This window comes from Phoca vitulina, unplaced genomic scaffold, assembly GCF_004348235.1.
Source record: "Phoca vitulina isolate PV1807 unplaced genomic scaffold, GSC_HSeal_1.0 scaffold36, whole genome shotgun sequence".
NCBI lineage: Eukaryota > Metazoa > Chordata > Mammalia > Carnivora > Phocidae > Phoca > Phoca vitulina.
In genome coordinates, this window is record NW_022589739.1 from 15,295,972 (window position 1) to 15,308,432 (window position 12,461).

At 57.8% G+C, this 12,461-nt stretch overlaps 1 protein-coding gene across 2 annotated transcripts in view; it reads right to left on the reverse strand.

Moving 5' to 3' along the window:
* Positions 1 to 11,539, reverse strand: part of GDPD5 (glycerophosphodiester phosphodiesterase domain containing 5) — an 82,459-nt gene extending 70,920 nt beyond the window's left edge. For both annotated transcript variants that reach the window (XM_032427189.1, XM_032427186.1), the window contains exon 1: positions 10,735 to 11,539. The gene's annotated coding sequence lies outside the window, so the exon portion shown is untranslated. The remainder of the gene's footprint in view (positions 1 to 10,734) is intronic.
* Between the last annotated feature and the right edge of the window lie 922 nt (positions 11,540 to 12,461).

Genomic DNA, 12,461 nt, shown 5'->3' on the forward strand with positions numbered 1-12,461 from the left:
GCCCTAGCACACCCACCATGGGCATCTCACCGCTCCTCCTCAGATGCCCGGGGCGAGCTGCGGCAGATGCACAGTGTTCCTGTCAGGGAGGAGGGAGTGCTCGGGGGGCCAGCTGCAAAGACAGGGCCCTGCGCCCTAGGCCTGCCCAGCCACCCTCAAGACGCCGTGCGCTGGGGCCTCACAGGTGTCGTCCATGCCATGTACCCCAACACATCTGCCTTCTGACCATGCCTCCAGCTCCCCGCTTGGCAGGAACCCCACGTTCTCCCCAAATCCCACACCTGGGCCCCCCATCACAGGGCCCTGTAGTGCCGGCCCAGCACCCCTGCGTAGCCTGTCCCAGGCCTGCCTGCCCCCACACTCCCCTCACCTGGTCTTTAGAGGCTCCCTGGAGCCACCTGAGCTCCGAGTCGTATGGCCCGTTCTGGGTGTTAGGGGCCAGGACTGCCCCCTGAGCCACCAATGGCTGCCCGACTCTACAGAGAGCAGGCCACCGGAGCTCACCTGACACCAGCCTACCCATAACCTTTGCCTCACCCCGGAGATTAGACTGGCTCTGGCAAGGCCACCCTGGAAGCCACCTGTAGCCTGATTCGGGGGATGAGGCATGGACCGAGGCAGGCCCCTCGGCTCCCTGACTTCTCTGCAGCAACGGGGCGGAGGAGAAGGCGGACTCCTCCGGCCACACTCGGCACTTCGCATGGCACTGCCCCAGCCCTGTAAGTACTTACCCCATTCCACAGACAGGGAAATGGAGGGTCAGAGAGGCCAAGCCACCTGCCTGCCGTCAAAGAACCGATAGGAAACTGAGCCAGGATTCAAACCCAGGTCTGCCCAAATCCAGAAGCCAAATGTTTTCCCCCCACATGACTCTCCCTTTGAGTCCCCGCTGTGCGCTCTGCTAGCTGCAGGCCCTATCCGCTGCTCCCCTTGGGCCATGCCTCCTTTCCCGTCCAATCTGGCCCAGCGGAGGTCCTAGCCTACCTTTAGGACTCATTTCAAACGCCCGCTTTGCCATGAAGCCTCCCTGATTTCTCTCATTCTCCTCTGAGCTCCTGTTTTCTCCTCTGCCTCCTGCTCATGGCTACCCAGCCTGCCCGTGAGGAACAGAACTGGCCTGTGTCCTGACCACTCGCCTCTACCCCGCGCCCCCCAAGGGCTCCTCCATGGCAGGGACAACCCAACACCTCTTCTGGCACAGATGGGACTCGGGGGCACAACTTGGGAACATCCAGTCCAACTGCTTTCTGTCACAGATGGGGAAACTGAGGCTTGATAGAATGAGAAGCCATTTCTCACAGGACATGATTTGCAGCCGAGGATGGGGGGGGGGGGGGGGAGTCGACAGGTGAGTGTCCACATTGTGGCCGGGCTGCACGACACTATGATAGCCTTGTCACTGGAGCGGAGTCTAGACTGAGGGCGGTGATAGTCCCCGTCCTCTCCCTAATGGTCCAGCCACACCGTGAACTCTGGGCTCCCACTGTATTATTTGTGATCACGGCAAAGGCTACCATTTCCTGGGCACTCTCTGCTCGCCAGGCACCGTCCCGGGGACTGCACGTTTACTCACTCATCTGGTCTTCACAGCAACCCTGTGTACTCTGTTACCCCCATTTCACAGCTGAAGAAACCAAGGCATAAGAGATTAAGGGGTACACTATGTAGTTCTCCAGGCTTTTATGGTGGAGTCAGGATTTCAGGAAAGTCTGGTTTCAGAGCCTGTGTTCTACCCACGACTCCACACTGCCTAACAAAGAGGGACAGACACAGGCCGTTCAGGTGATCAGGCTAGAGAAAACTCAGAGGACCAGTGGGGGTGGAGCCAGACAGAGTGGCAGACTTGGTAGGCAGGGGCCTAGGCGCCAATCTTAAAGGGGGACTAAGGCCCCTCTGGTAAGGCAGGGATGGAAAGATAGGCCCCCCCAGAGCTCCTCTCTCCGGGAGGATTGTGGCAGTTGGAATGCTTTGGTTCATCTTTGGTGTGGGGGCCGAGATCCCCTTCAGAAGGGGGATGCTCAAGAAACACCATATGATCCTTAAACTGCATCCTGAGGAGGGTGGGTCCACTGGACTCCACGGCTTTTGACCATGCGAGTGAGGAATACCTTCTGTTTGCCACTCCAGGCCCACTCCCCATGCTGCGTGGGGCCGGGGAGGCTGATCCTCGTGGGCTGCACTGGGCTCCGTGCCACTTGGCTTCTGGGTAGGTTCACCCACTGGGAAGCCCCAATGGGAGATTGGAGGAAGGAAGAGAGATAGTTGAGGCTCCCCCCGCAAAGCCGGGTCTTCGGGGTTGCCTCCCTATACTGCGGGCCACAGCCCCGGTCCCCATCACTGGCCACTTCTCCCCCAGCCACTTCAGCCCACTTCAGTCCTGGGCGGTAACTGCTCCAGGGGCTATGAGCTCTGAGTGTTGCCCACTGCTTTATGGGTCTGCCACACCCCTACTTCTCGCTGAGCAGCTCACCTGGGGCTGAGACGCCCTCCCTGGCAGGGCCAGAGCCGAGGAGACCGAACCACCGTGAGCAGCCTTCTCCCTGAACAGCCCTTAGAGTCGCCTCTAAATGCACAGGGAATGAATGAGGAAAGCAGGGCAGCTATGGGGATGCCGCTACCATGACTGAGCACCAGGCCTCCACCGTGGCAGCCTGGGCCTGGCCCAGCACATGGAGCCCGCTGCAGGCAGGGGCGGGACCAGGCCAGTGAAGGGAGGACCAGGAGGCAGCGTTCGGCTCCGAAGGAGGACAAGCGAGGGCAGTCTCTGAGTGCTCACTCTACTGGAGGCACCAAGCGCTTCGTTCACTTCTCACAACAGCCCCAGAAGGATGTCCTATTTATGCATTTTCCAGAAGAGAAAATTGGTGCTCACAAAGCTGAAACGACACGCCCAGGGTCATATCGCCCGTGAGTGACAAAGACGGGGCTCAAATGCAAGTTTTTTGGCCTACAAAACCCATGCTGGTAACTACCTTGAAATAATTTCATTGAACTGGCTTCCAGCAGAGGCAGCTCACTTAAATGGGGTCAATTATTGGTGAGGGCCAGATAGATGCCTCCAATGTCTCCCCACGACCCTCCCCTAGATGGAAAAAAACAAAACAAAACAAAACAACAACAAAAAAACCCTTCTGACATTCTTCAGTTCTCCCAGGTGGGACGGGGCCCCAAGCAGGCGGTGCAGCTGGGTGTCCAGGTTGGAAAAACAAGCAGATTCAGACAAGGCTTCATTGTTATGGAGGGCCTGGCGCTTTGGCCATTAAAACAAATCCCAGCAAAACAAAATGCTTGCTGCCTTGTCTTATCTCTTAGAGCAGGGGGGCAGGTAAGGGCTCCAAGACAGGGTGTTGATCCCTCCTCACACCTCCATCTAAGAGACCCAGCGTCAGGTGGCTGGGGCAGGAGGAGCACCACTGGGTGGGGGGGGGGGGGATCCAGAGTCTGACTGTGACCTTCTACTGCACACTGCTGACTCGTCAGTCAGGCACCGCGCTGGTGCTTTGTGTGTGTGGCCGCCTGCAGTCTCTATAGCCCTTCCAGAGAAAGATGATTGGTTCTCCTATTTTCAGATTGAAGATACCGAGGCTCAGAGAAGATACCAAGCAGGGAGCAGAGGAGGGTTGGAACCCAGGCTTATCAGACTGCAAAGTCTTCCCACTCCTCCATTTCTCTGGGCAGGGAGCTCCCGGGGAGAGCAGTGCCCCAAAGGAGGGCGCAGCCTGGAAGCAATGAGCTCCTGCTCATGGGGGTGTGCAGGTATCCTGAGGATGCTGAAGATCGCAGGCCACAGAGGGTGGTGGCTAATTGTCAAGCCTGGGGAGCTGACATCACCTGGGAAGCTTTAAAAATTCCTAATGCCTCGGTCTTTGGCCCAGGCAGGACTTGTAAAAGTTTCCTAAATGATTCTAGTGTGCAGCAAAATTTGAGAGCCACGGGCCCAGATGCCCTCTAGAGCCTCTCCCACCCCACAAGCTCCCCGTCTGCCTCTTGAAAAAGAGAAAGGCTTTATTACTCAGAGCCCATTTTACAATAAGGGGTGAGGTCGTGTCCTCAAGGCCCCACGGCCAACCACGAGCACAGGCAGCCCCAGGGACCCCTGATTTCAGGGTGTCTCAGGGGCGAATTCCTTTAAGATACTTGAGATCCTGGCTCCTGTCAGTGGAAGAAAACCTTCTCTTTGAGCCTCTTGGGTGGGAGGGTGAGACAAATTCTTCACAGCCTTTTTTCTTTTAATAGAGTCCACTTATTTAAAAACTAAACAGCCACAGGATTAATGCTGGAAGACCGACTACCTCTACCTGTGGGTGTGCTGTGGAAGCGAGAAGATAAAACAATTCTGAGCGAGGCCTGTTTATTCTTTTCTATAGGAGATTTGTCCCAGGCCTGGGAAGAGCTGAGACTCTCAGACAGCCCACACTTCCTCCCCACCTGTCTTCCTCGTACCCTCAAAGCAGAGTGTCACAGATGGCGAGACAGCGTGTGGTGGTGGGAAGAGGGAAGCCTGTGGGGTCCAGCAGATTTGGCTTCTGCCCAAGCTCTGCCCCAGCCAGCTCCCCTGGGACAGGAGCCTCTCCTCTCTGAGCTCATTTAATTCCCAGTCCTGACCCCACAGGGAAGTGCATGGTGCCATGGTCCTTGTGTGTGTTTGTGCACATGTGTGGTTAAATGATACGTTCACACTCAGCTCTGGGGGCACCACCTCCAGGAAGCCTTTCCTGACACCCTCCCCACCCAGCACTGGACAACCCCAGCCCCCGGGCTTCCCTGCCACATTCTGTCCCATGCTATGTTGTCATTGCTCCTGTGTCCTCCCCTCCCTCCCAGGCCATTCATTCATTCATTCCACACAGCACCTGCCCTTTCCCTGGGATTCCTTCCATAGGCCCTTCCTGATCTCTGTCAAACTCCCTGCTGGATGCTGGGGATAGAGCTAACAATAGCAGGCATCGAGTACTTGTTGTGTGCTAAGTATTTTTCTAAGTGCTTTATACTTATAGTTCATTGACTCCTCACCCCAACCTTATGCACCAGGTGCTATAATCGTCCCCATTTTACAGACAGGGACACTGTGACCCAGAGAGGTTAAATCACTTGCCCAAGTCACATGGTTAATAAGTACATGCACTCAGGCTGTGGTTTGAGCATGACTCTTAAGACCAGCCACAAACATAGATGGGACGGGCCCCACCCCAGGAGCTCACGCTTCACAACTTGGAAGTTTTGTATGTGTGCTTACTTGTTTAATGTCTGTACCCTGCCCCCCAGACCAAAATCTCCAATCAAACTACATTTTGGATGCGCATGTGTGAGGCTGAGAGAGACAGACAGAGAGACTGGAAACAAACCAAATGAACACTGGTTCCCTTTAAGGAAGGACTCACTCTCTGCCCAGCGTCTGCTACCTGTAGGACCCAGGTGGCCCCTCCCAACTGGGCCCCTGCTGCTGCGAACGCCTGAGAAGAACCAGGTCCCTGGCCATCCCGGTGCCGCCCCCTGTCCTGAACTTAGCTCTGGGCCTTCCATGTCTGACAGCTGCCTGTCCACGGGGAAGGCACGGGAACCCCAGCTCTCTGACACAGACTTTTCCCCAGATAGTAAAGTGTTCTCCTCTGGGAAGTCCTTCTGCCTCCCGCCCCCCGGCACACCCTCCCTCTGGCATCACTGGCTGGACTCTTCAATCCGCTTCTTTCCGAGTCACTCCCTCATGGGGCTACTGAGGGGACAGGGGAGTGGACTCAGGCTGACCGAGCAGCCCCCGTGTGCCAGGCCTGGCTGGGCCCCTCCCTTCTGTCGTCTCATTTAGCAGCCCCCCCAACAGTTATTATCAGCCCCGTTTTACAGGGAAGGGACCAGGGGTACAGAGGTTCAGCAGCTCGCCCAAGGTGCCGCTTGAACTGCCTCCCCTGACTAGGGGGTCGCTACTTTGTGCCAGGCGCTCAGTCAGGAGGGGAGAACCGGAGTGGCAGAGAATCTAGTTCTGACAGGCTGGCAAGGGAAACAGACCTACACAGCCCCCCTCCGCAGACCATAGTCCGTGAGTGAGGGCTGTGGATCTGCAGAGAAGGAGGCTCAGATTCTGCCTGCTTGGGAGGAGTCGTGGAAGCTTCTAGGAGGAGGCATCTTCGGGTGTGGCTAGAAGCCTCACTGCTCTACTCCCGTGACCACCACAACAGGAAGAAGGGCAAGCCTTGGCCTCCAAAGTGCTGGTGCCCAGTGAGTACTTGTCACCACCCTGGAGGCCGCGAAGGAAGGAGAAGGAGCTGCCCGGCCAGCTGCCCCGCCGATGACCCCACTGTGGCCCTGCCAACCTGGCCTGGCCCCACCGGCTCCCAATCACAGGGTCTTGTCTGGCCGGCTAATGACCGTGCTGCCCGCAGCCCAGACCGCCGCCCTCCTTCAGGGGAGGCAGCAGCTAACCACAGAGCCTGCTGGCCCCGACAGTGGCCAGGCCAAAAATCACAGCTGCCCGTCACACCACATCCTCTGGCCCGGATTGCTATCGTCTCCTCCTCTACCTTCCAGAGTCACAGAGGACACTGCAGAAGGCTGCAGCTCTGGGGGCTCAGACACCACCCCACTCACCACAGACATGGGCAAAGAGGACCACAGAGGGGGCCTGATTCACCCCTAGTCACACAGCCGGGGCCTGGACACCTGGTCCTTCCCTAGCCTTGAGAAGAAGACTCATTTCCAGCCGTTTTACATGCGAAGTATGCTCTCGAGGTACTCGGGTAAAGTTGAGTAGACAGGACATCTATTCAGTGGCAGATAGGAGCTTGTCTAGCTGTGTGACCTTGAACAAGACAATGTACCTCTCTGAGCCCAGTTTCTGGGTGATAACATTGCTACCTCCCAGAGTTGTGAATGAGAGTGTCTATATAGTGCTTAGCACAGGGGCGCCTGGGTGGCTCGGTCGGTTAAGCGTCTGCCTTTGGCTCAGGTCCTGGGATCGAGTCCTGCATCAGTCTCCCCACTCAGCAGGAAGCCTGCTTCTCCCTCTGCCTGCCACTCCCCCTGCCTGTGCTCTCTCTTGTGCTCTCTGACAAATAAAATCTTTATAAAGTGCTTAGCACAGTAGCTCATAGTGAGTACTCAAGGGCATTAGCTACTGTTAATATCATCAGCATAGTGTTATGAGTATGGAGATATTCTACTGACTGTAAAATGTGATGCAAGGGTAGGTATTATTTATTACTATTCCCGTGGAGTGTTAAAAATTCAGAGATGTGACCAGAGGGTTAGATAATCCAGGGATGTTTCTGGGGGAAATTATGACCCAAGTTGGGCCTAGAGAGACAGTGAGGTGAGCAAAGCAGCAGCAAAGGGATAGCAATGGGGCTCCACGGGATAGGGCTAGGTGATGACAGGACAGGTGATGAGCAGTAGGCCAGAGGTCCATGCAGTGGCTGTGCTGGGCAAGGCCCTGAATGCACAACAAAGGGGCCTGGTCTTCATCTTGCAAGCAAGATGAAAATGGGGACTCCATAACGCTTTCTGAAATGTGAATTCCGTCTGACATTCAAGGCCCTGGCCACCCACCCCTCTTCTCCACACCCCTCGCTGAGCCCACAAACCCCACTATGACTACCCCAGAGTTCTCCCCGCCCCTCTGCTTACTACACCATTTCATCTCCCCTGCTGCTAGCCCACCCCACGTTTCATGTTCACAGTGAAGCACCCTTTCACCAAGCACCCATCATGCCATGTGCTTTACATATATGACGCATAACTAAACTTACTTTACAGAGAAGGAAACAGGTCTGGCAGGGTCAGTGTCTTGCTCACCGTCTCACACAGGAAGTGGCATAGCCAGGATTCCACCTTGAACCGATGTCGGGACCCCTACTCTCTATAGCAAGTTGCCTCTTGTCCCAGCCCAGACACCCTCCTCCTTGATGAAGCCTTCTGGGTTACTCCAGTCCTCAAGGGCCTCTCCCTGCCAGCCTCCACCACCCATTTGGAATCAGAGGCCCGCAGCTTGATCCTAGCTCATCTGGCTTGGTTTCCATTGTTTCCTGTGGGTCTACCTTGCCCCCACCCCCAACAGGAAAAGAGCCAGGGTTGATAACAGGTCACTTTTTTCCTGTCTTGTCCCCCTCCCCCCATATCCAAGACTTCTTATACCACTGATAGGACCCACCCACCTGCTCTGGTGGGGTTCAGAAGCTCAGCTGAGCACAGAGCAATTTCCCCCGAGCCTGCCTCCCAGCTCATGAGGGGAGCCATAAATTATTCACTGCACCTTTGTGCCTAGGGAGGCCAGACAATGGGCCACAGAGGGAATGAGCACTAGCTCCCCCCAACCCCAGAAGCCAACAGCCCTGGGGTGAGGGGGTCAGAATCTAGAGTCCCTTACCAGGGTCCCCAACAGATTCTAGAGGGCTGTGGAACAGGGAAGCAGCCAGGGGAGCGTGACCCAGGAGTCCCAGCTGAGCAAACCCAAGTCTGTGAGCCTGCAACCGAGCTTTCTAATCTAAGGCAAGCCTGAGAATTTCCTGGTCAAAACTCAAGCTTCCTTCCTTTATAGGGAAGGAAATAGGTATTTGGCCAAGCACTATATATTTATATCTCATTTCATCCTCATAACAACCTTGTAAAGGAGAAATTCTAATTTACAGAGAAGCCGGGGCTCTGAGGAGTGAAGTGCTCTGCCCAGCACCACATGGTGAGTGGGAAGCAGAGCAGATTCACGCCCACCTGGTCTGTCTGACTTCGCGCGGTCTGTCTGCGCTGTTTAGCCCACCCAGTTGGGAGCTAGTCGCCCCACTGCCTTTTCCATCTGGGTAACTTCCAGAGCACCTGGCATGAGTCGACTAAGTTTCTGAAGCAAACTCAAAGACCCTGGGCACGTGGCTTCATCGCTCTGCGCCTCAGTTTCCCACACGTGGTAGCCATTGGTAACAAGCCCATTCTTGGCAGACACGAAAATCTCTAGAGCGCTTGACAGTTTGCCAGGTGTGATGGCCCATTATCTGAGCAGGTAATACACAGCCTGCCTTGACCCCATTTTCCAGGTGAGGCTCGGAGCCATGGATGCATCGGAGAGGTCCCACATGCCTCCCCAACCCTCATTCTGCCTCACTCCAGGTTCCAGGTTCTTTCCACCACACGATGAAATGAGATCACAGGTGTGGAATTATCTCACCAAAGATGAGCTTTGTTTAGATGCAGGGATTATTATGAGAATTTGAATCCTCACCGATGGGAGTGGGGGGAATCCCAAGCCCCTCAGTTACCTTCTCTTCTGGTGCCCCCAACCCCTCCAGCCCCTGCAACTGAGCTTCCAGCCTTCAGCTGACCTCTCCACCTTCCTCTACCTCCCAGGGGCTTTCCAAGGTGGTTCCCCTAGACTCCAGGAAGCTGGGCACAGCAGGGATTAACTAGTCCCAGCCAAGGCCACGGGGCTCAGACCAAGGCCACATCCCCTCCCCCTCCCGACTCAGAACAAGAACCCACAGAGTTCATGCCAACCTATCTTTCACAACACCCCTCTTTTTGCACAGCCCCGGGGGGGGGGGGCAACAGAAGGAGCCCCTGCCTGGGAATCCAGATTTATGGGACTGTGCCCCCAGACCTGCAGCCCCAGCCTTGAGACCTTGAGCAAGCCCCTCCCCTCCGGGGCCAGAGGTGTCTGGCAGGTTCCCCTGCCCAGGAGAAGCTGAGGTCGGACCTTCAGTCTGGGCCAAAGGCAATAGGGCTGCTGGCTTGCCTTGGGCCCCAGCAACAACCACACGGACTCTCAAAGCAGCCTCAGAAGTGGTCACTGTGACCTCACATCAGGGGTGGGAAAACCCCAGCCACCCACCCAGAAGATGCTAACTGGGAGTAGATACGTTGAAGGATGTTTGGGAAGGTTTTCGAAAGCATACTTCTGGCTCAACCACTTACTTACTTTAGGCCCCAGGGCAATTGGCACCCCCCACCCCCCAGCCTCCCATGTCCCATGGATAATGTGAAGGATGGGAGCTGGTGAGTGCTGAGAGGCCTCACCTCCCCAGCTCTGATGGGCTCTGACTTGGGGACCTCTAGAGTGAGTTTTCCCAACATGTAAGCAGCAACTCAGGATGCCATGGTGTCTTAGGGACCCTAGAGACTGGCACACGGGCAAGGGGCCAAGGCTCCCTGGTCTCTGGCCCACAAGGAGGGAAGCTGTGGAACTGGGAAGCTTCTCACTTCTGCCCTCAACTCTGGGTCACCTTTCCTGGGACGTGACTTGGCCATGGAGTGGGAGGGAAGGAGGCCAGAGGAAGCCACCTCCTGGGCCTCAGGGATCAGCTCTGGATGCCCCAGTGGCCCCACCTTGACCCCTCCCCATCGCCTCCTGCCTGGCGGCTATCCACTTCCTTTCTCTCTCCCTTCCCTGCCTCTTTCCCTCTCCACCCTAACAACCCTCCGACCCATTCTCATCCCCAGAGTGAAAGAGCAGGATCACTCAACCCCGCTGAGCCTCAGCTTCCCCATCTGTAAGAGCCCATAGCAATACACAACACCTTTTTATCTCACGGAGTTGTAGTGAGCGGTACGTGAGGGACCATTTGCGCAAGGGTGGGGCGCGGAGCCGCACACAATGGGCGCTCAATAAGTGCCGGTTTTCTCCCTTCCCCCGCCCTTTCCCGCGCCCTCTCCTACCCAGCTCCAGCCCCAGCTAGTGACCCGTACACGCCCGCGGCTGGCCCCGGCGCTGCCCCGCTGGGGTCGAAGGCCGCCCTTGCCCGGCATCCGGGGCTCTCTCACCTGCAGCTCCCGGCTCTCGCCGGCCGCCGGGCCAGGGGGGGAGCCCTGTGCTCCCTTCTTCGGGGCAAGCTCTGAGCCCCTCGCCTGAGGCGGCAGAAAAGGTGGCAGCTTCGGCTCGCAGCACCAGCTCGGTCCGGCTCAGTCCGACTGCCCAGCCCGCCTGGGACTCCTCACGGGGCGCTGGACCCGGGCCGGGGCTTCCTGGGCGTTCGCACGGTCCCAAGTCCGAAACACCCGGCGAAGGCAGCTGAGGGTTCAGGTCTCGGGAGCCCGAGGCTGGGGGCTTCTGGGCTCGTTTGCACTCAGTCGGGGGGCTGTTGGGCACCTGCCTTAAGCCGGGTCTCAGGCGGAGGGCTCCGACACACACTGTAGAAAGGCTGGGAACAAGCCCGCAACCATGGACCCGTATGGTGGGCCAGGAGCGTCCCGCCCGGGTGCACTGGATCGGGTCGGGGGCTCAGGGCGTCCCCGCCACAACGCCCGGGATCGCGGGGCTGGGAGCGTCCCGGCGCAGAACCCCTGGCTGGGACAGGCGGGGCAGGGCAAGGCGCTGGCGAGGACGCTCGCAGCCGCGGCGGCCGGAGCCCGGCGGGGAAGTCTTCCCAGGTCCGGACTCGGCTCGCTCTGCAAAATGGGGCGGACTTCGGCGCGGCGGCTGACTCTGGAGCTCCGGGCCGCGGCTCCACTTCCTCCTCTTCCCCCCCGGCTCGCCCGCGGCTCGCTCAGCCCCGCGCGGCAGCCGCTGCCACCCCCGCTGCTGTCATCCCCGCTGCCCACCCCCACAGGAGCTGCAGCCCGAGCCGGAGCCGAGCCCAGCCGAGGCAGCGCCGCCCAGCGCCCGAGCGCCCGCCGGCGCGGCCCCGTCCGAAAGGGGCGGGGTCAGCCGACGCCCCGCCCTCGCCCGGGCCACGGGCAGGGGGCGGGTACGCCCCAGATCCCCTCCTTCGACCCCGCGAGTCGGGCAGCAGGAGCCAATGGGAGAGCGGGAAAAGAGCGGCGCTCTGCGGAACGTGTACTCTAGCCCGGGGAGGGCGGGGCAGACAGGGAAGAGGTTGCGGCTGGGGAGAGGACAATGGAGGGGTGGGGGTTTGTAAAGAGTGGAACAGGGTACAGGGTCACCTGGGGACCCGGATGGTGGGAGAGGCTATGACGGCTGGTTTGTGTGGGATGGGGGCGTGAGAGCTGCCGTGTGTTGGGGAGTGGGGAGTCAGGAGGTAAGAACAGGGGCTGGGGTAGAAAAAGAAGCAGGATGGAGGTGAGGTGGGGTTATTCGTGGGTAGTGGAGTCTCCAAGGGATAGGGGAGCTCTCCGGGGTAGTGGGACAGCGCCCTCGCAGTACTCTCCCCACCCCCCACCCCCAGCTTCTAGGGCTCAGCGCGCAGAGGTGAACGTTGGAAGCTGTGAAATACTCAGATTTCAGGAAGCGGTGAAAAACAAGTTTTTGAAAATAAAGATTGGATCTTTACTTTCTTTCGTTTTTAAGAGAAGATCTTTTTTCAACATTTCCTCCTTCCCAGCGCCCATCCGCGGGACAGTCAATGTCAGTTTTTAGAAATACGAAGTCAAAAGCAGTGTGTGAAGATAACACACATACACACACACGCTCTTCTTGACGTATCTGCCGTCTGCTCCAGCCCTTCCCCTCCCTTCTCCCCTCCCCTTCCCTCCCCCAGCGCCCTGGGGCAGGAGCTGTGTCTGATTATCTCCAAGAGTCCCCAGCCGACTGC